The 6,311-nt window shown below is 34.1% G+C and overlaps 1 long non-coding RNA gene across 1 annotated transcript in view; it reads right to left on the bottom strand.

Moving 5' to 3' along the window:
- The window catches only part of LOC104887111 (uncharacterized), a 5,585-nt gene extending 673 nt beyond the window's left edge, over positions 1-4,912 (bottom strand). Inside the window, exon 1 of the long non-coding RNA XR_789302.4 lies at positions 4,471-4,912. This is a non-coding gene — a long non-coding RNA (uncharacterized LOC104887111). The remainder of the gene's footprint in view (positions 1-4,470) is intronic.
- Between the last annotated feature and the right edge of the window lie 1,399 nt (positions 4,913-6,311).

Here is a 6,311-nt window from a genome sequence, read left to right as displayed (position 1 = left end):
TCCAAACGAGAAAAGAAGATGAGCTTAATATATTGGATTTGGCGATGAAATCGGATAAGAAGCTTTAACTAACATGACAACAGAAGTTTTGAAACAGGAAAGATAAAATTCAAACATGCCTTTGATAAATTGGGTATCCTCAAGGACCAAGAGTATGTAGAGTTTAAAGTTCTAACAGCACCTGGCACACACAGTAGTGTTCATATAAAGTTCTAGGATTTGGTGAGTGTTCTGCCAATTCATAACGCTTCAAATTTATATATGATGGCGTCAATGATATGCTGAAATTACAAGGGTGAATACTACCCTGGACTCCATCTCTAAGTAGCAATGGCATAAAATTGTCATGTTCCAATACACCAACAAGGAAGGTAGCTCCTAAGCAAAGAAAAATTAGTTCACGCTGGGAGGGAAACAATATACAACTACCAACAGACAGACAAAATCTATGATACTCGTACTAGGGTAAGAGTGTCCCGAGGCGAGTACGGATCCGAGTGTTGGATACAGAATTTCTTAAAATCAAGGGATCAGGGACACGTTTGAGAAGGATCCAAATCTGAATTTGGACTTGGCAACCCAGCTACTTAATGGAAAAAAATATTAAATACATATTTTAAAAATATTTTATACGTACTTTTGTGACTATAAGAAAAAGTTTTCCCAAAAACAAAAAAGAAGTTGCCTAGGTAGTTGTAAAAAGAGATAAGAATCTATACAAATATAGGTTAAAAAGGTATTCTTATCAAAGGAACGGTGCCATATGGCACTCTCCAAAATGTAGCTACTAGAAAGCGAACACATGACTATTGAAATGAAATATAAGAGTTTAACCACTAATCCACTATAATTTTATTGTTTAATGTTTCAAAGTAAAACATAATAAACTTTTATAATTATACATAATTATAAAGACATACACAAACTTTTTGATCTCTAATATTTTTATTAAGGTAATAACATTCTCTTACCTCAATTTCATTGAAATTGTTATTTTTATTCCCAATTTCTTAGAAATTTTCTTTTAACAGCTTATAATGCCATAAAATCCGTTTTTCCAATATTGCACTAGACAGAAAATCACAAAAACTCTAATAACATCAATTATTAATAATAAAATATTTGATAATTGTAATTGATCCGAAGCATAGCCCACTTGAAAAATGAAAAGTCATAGTACTTTGTGACATTTTATTTTTGGAAATCTTCCACATGACTTCAATTTAGCCACCCAAATTTAATTAGTTGGAGAGAGGTAAAGAGAACGGTGCGATGTTAAGAAAAAAACGCAAAGTCTTATAAAAGACCGTCTCACATTGACACTAACGTGAGACGAGTCCGTTTTTCCTCCAATCCTCAACCTCCTTCACTTGCTTTGACCATCCATCTTCAAGCCTTACCACCGCTGTTAATCTCTTCCCTCCCCTACTGTTTCCACATTTCCTTCCCTTCATGCGATTACAAAAGCCTTCTTTATAAAATAAAGTTGTCGAAGTAAAGGGTTGCTCTTTTCCCTCTCTCTTGATCTCCTTTCTCTCCACTCTCAATTTGTGATTTTCGCAGCGTTGTCGCTAAGATGGCTGTGATAGTGATTTGAGGGGGAACGTGGCTATGGTTTGCGATGGTGGATTGGTGGTGGGGCGTTGGTAACTTGGTAGATAGCATTTTTATTTTTAGTGCTTGTGGTTGATTCGAGATTCGTGGGTGGCTAAAATATGTGGTTTTTGAAATGTTGGGCATGTGATGCGGGGTTCACGTTGTTGTAGCTCATATCATATAGAGGTTCCAATTGGTGGGTGGGACTGTTCTTCCGGCATTAAAGGTGGTGGACGGTGGCTAGAAGAGATGGGGACTGGTGAGAGAAGAAACTGAGTGTTAAAAGCTTCTCAAAGGAGATTGGATTTAGCTAAGGAATTTTAAAAATTAGTTACATATTTATCAAAGGTGTTGATTTTGTCATTTTCAAGTTATAGTTATAATTTTCGAATTAGTTAAGAAAATTTATTAATTAGTTACATATATTTGGCTCTTAATTATGATTTTCTGATTCATAGTTAACTTTTGCTTAATAGTTATCAAATTCGGATACATAGTTATGATTTTTAGGTTATTAGTTATTAATTGTGGATAATAATTATGGTTTTAAGGTTGATAGTTGTGATTCTGGCTATTAATTATTGTTTTTTGATAAATAGTTATGATATTTGGGTATTAGTTACTATTGTTTTTTACATTAGTTATGACTTTTTGTTTTTAAGTTCAGGTTTTATCGCTAATAGTTTTAGTCTAGAAAATAAACATTGTTTATGATTTTAAGGTCATTAGTTTTATTTATTGTATGCATCAATAAACATTGTTTTTGCATTGTTTAATTGAGGTTGGCCTAACTAATGCAAAAATGCGATAGTTATTCAAGAAGAGAGAATTAGTGCGTTAGTTATTTAAGAAAGAGAGAATTTTATGCGTGATATTGAAATTATGGCCAAAAAAATGCATTATAATCTAAGTTTTATGATATAACTAATATACTTCAGCGCTTAACTAATATACTTCGACGCTTAACTAATTCACCAACAAGACTAAAATATATTTCGACGCTTAACTAATTCATCCAAAAGCAATTTAAGGTTAGCATAACTAATAGGTGCAGGTGCTTAACTAATTCTACTGCTGGTTTGATGCACCTGCGTGACGTCAGCATGACATCAACTGTCTCACGTTAACACTAACGTGAGACCGTCTCTCCAAAAACGGACAAAAAAAAAAAAGAGAAGAAAGAAATGCACAACTTGTCCTAGATCTGCTTATTTTCTCTAGTATCTTCTCACCCTCGCCATGGATCGTACATATGCCATGTCTGAACTGTATTCTACTTGTGCACCCTGGTTGGGTCGTCTTGACACAGGTACGGCAGGGCAATGTGATGTGTCCGAGCATCACAAGACACAACCATATAAATATAAAAGAAAATGGAAATTAAACAAACATTATAAATGAAAAGTTTGAGTAGTTAGCCAAACGTCCCCAAAAGAATAAAAAGACGGTTAAATAGAGTTCAAGCCCTGAACATAAGCATCAGTTGCTATGTGAACCAAAAGATACACTACCTGGGAGAACATCAATAGGGGTATTATCTTACAAGCTTGGCGTCTTAGAATATCAACACAAACATTAAGTGCAATTCCTCTAAAGGGGTGCATCACTCCTACTTGTAAAGAGAGCTACCTATATATAATGATTAGTTTCAAACTTAAACCAAACCCTATTATAATTTGCAGTAGTGTAGAAAGCCAGATTACTTAATCTGGGTCATGACAGTAAAAGAATTAAAGTAAGAGAATCTCTGAATATATATATTGGATCAATAAACAGCGAATCTTCAACTCCTTAGTCCGTGCTGCGAGTTAAACAGTTGAGCCCCAAACCATGGTATATAGTTTCCCCCCCTGTCCCAAGAGATAGTGCTTGTTTCATTTTTAGATGGTCTCCTTGACATACCTTTGATCTTTGATATCTCTAATTTCGTATTAGATTAAAATATAAAAAAATTGATATTATAAAAGTACACACTAATACGAGCCTTACAAGATCCCATATGAGTATATATATTTTTTATATATATTAATGAGAATATTTAGTTAAAGATTATTAAGTTTGACCTTAAGAAAGAGAAACAAGCGCTATATTATGAGACCGATGGAGTAGTACTAAATCCAGCAAAGCTAGAAGTTTCTGGTATGAATTGCCTAAACTTCCTTCTATCATTCTTCTGTTACATATATATACTTTCGATCTTTCATTCGTATATTAACATATACTCAAATAGATTGACTAACAGAGTTAAAACAAAAACTGTATATTTCCAAATGAAGCTTTAAGATAACTAAGAAATGCAAACCTAACAGCCAATGTAATTGCCTAAGAACTTTCTGCTTAACAAGTCTGCAGCCACTGGTTCAACTCTGATCTAAGTCCAGAAATGTGCTCAATCTTATTCTTATGCAAAAATAAACATAACATAAACCCAAATATATAATTTTCAATACCATGTCCGAATATATTAAATAAAATATAACCAATCATCACATGTCATCAACCTTTCAGCCAAAAAAAGTATGAAGAAAGTTAAGGTCATTCTATTACTTGTATCTTCTGACTTAGAGAGTTTTAAAAATAAAGATAGATAACTAACTGATATAGAACATCAGCTTAATCTGGAATATATAAAAAAATTACAGAGACTCCTATAGTCCTATCTATTTCACATGTTATAATACCAGAAATATATTAGAACTCTTCTGAATAAATCATTAGCTCAATTGATTTGCTTTGTTTATTTGGAGAGCTATGTTAGTTCGGAATTGTACAAAATCGCCGCCATGAAATCGGAATAACGGAGAAAATTCAATAGAAGCAGAATAACAAAAGTCTACAATCAACAAAAATTCATGAGACAGAGAGAGAGCTTACTTCCAAAACAGAAACAGCAACTGAAAATCATAAGAAATTCTTGACAGAAAGTGAGAAGCCAGAAATTTTGATGGACTTCAGTGGCAGATTGAGATCGTTTGTTCTCACTGTTGACTCGCTCAATATTATGAAAGTAATCATGCTTGAAGGAGTTCCTAATCTTAATTGAAGGCCAAAGATGCATTATCTCTAACACTTTTTTTTGGGATAGAGATGATCGAGGAAAAGGTAGGGGATAAAACTGAATTAAAACGCCCAATTTTAGTGTCCCAGGATTCACGGAAACCTAGGTATAAGGTTTTGGTTTATAGTGATTAAGACATATATAGAGCAATTCAAACAAGAAAAGGGATAGTTAACTAACCATTCGTTGCCGAACAAGCAATTGGGAAGACTTTTTCTTTATATATTTTACGACCAGAAAACTTGCAGTAATTAACAAAGAAAATACAATCTAAATCTGATACAATAAAACATGAGAAAATATTGGCATTTCATCAAATGCTGAAATTTGGTATTGATGTATACCAAAGTTCGATGAAAATTGATACCAAGTAGAGATACCAAAATTTAAAGTAGATACCAAATTATCAATACAAATACCAAAATTTAAAATTGATACCAAATTACTGTACCAAAGGAGGTATTAATGATATCAAAGTTCAAAGTTGATACCAAAGTAAGTATACTTGGTGTCAAAGTAAGTATAATTGGTATCAAAACTCAAAGTTGATACTAAAGTTCACTTACACAATTACACTTGGTACCAAAATAAAAGTTATTTTGGTATTAGTACCAGTTTTAGAACTTTGGTATAAGTTGGTACCAAAGTTCTATACCAAAGTTCTGCGCCTATTCTTTATCTTTTTGAGCGAAATGTCAAGCGTGCCTATGTGAGAGGCCATTTCACGGTGAGTGGCCTAAACAAGCTCATGAAACATAACAAAGCAAACAAAGCTAAAGGAAGGCAAGTTAAAAGCTTCCTTTGCTCTTAGTCTCTTATATACTCTAAGAAGCAAAAGCAAACTTTTACAAGTCCAATCCAACTTAAACTTGTTAAGAGCGATGGATGGCAGAGTTGGCTTGAATGTCTTGAAGAAGAGCCGATATGAGAGGGAGCCTGTTGAGAGACGAAACAAAATCGATATTCAGGAATGGATTGCCACATCCACATCTAGCACCCACCAATGTCTGCTAGACAAAACATCCCAAGGTCCTTGCATGTAAATAGCTTCCTGGGATTCTACTGATTGAAGTAAGAAAGAAGTTAGGTCCTTTGGTGACTTTTGACCCTTTTGCGAGGGTTTGCAGAGTCTAGTTTCAGGAGTCTGAAACTCAAAACGCGTGAAGGTCATAACATCCCCCCCAAAGTAACTTGGAGAGCCTCCCACAAGATGCATTTTTGAACTGTAATGACTTCAATAGTCATCACATGAACTAAGGGTGAATTATAACAAAATAATTCACCCGAACTATGATCCTAAAAGCCAACCTTGCAATCCCTAAACCAAAAGAGTGAACCACAACAGATTTTAAGTGACAACCTCCTCTCATCTTACCCAACACTCAAACCTCTACAGATGTATAATTGGTTATAGATGAAACTAAACTAAGACTAAAACAGATAAAATAAACGAAAGAAACTAAACAAACATCCATTTGACTCATAGCATCACACATGCAACAACATCGTCAAAATCGACACATAGCCTTTAACCTAACGAATGCTTCCTTGGCAAACTAACCAAACTGATACCAACTAACACTAGCAGGGAACGGGGAAGGGGACACTAAAAACTTAACTTAATCTTAAATGAGGAGACAGGGAAGGGGAGATCTCG

This window comes from Beta vulgaris, chromosome 2 (assembly GCF_026745355.1).
Source record: "Beta vulgaris subsp. vulgaris cultivar EL10 chromosome 2, EL10.2, whole genome shotgun sequence".
NCBI classification, from domain to species: Eukaryota; Viridiplantae; Streptophyta; class Magnoliopsida; order Caryophyllales; family Amaranthaceae; genus Beta; species Beta vulgaris.
The sequence above is the reverse complement of the archived record's forward strand: the minus strand, read 5'-3'. Positions and strand labels throughout refer to the sequence as shown.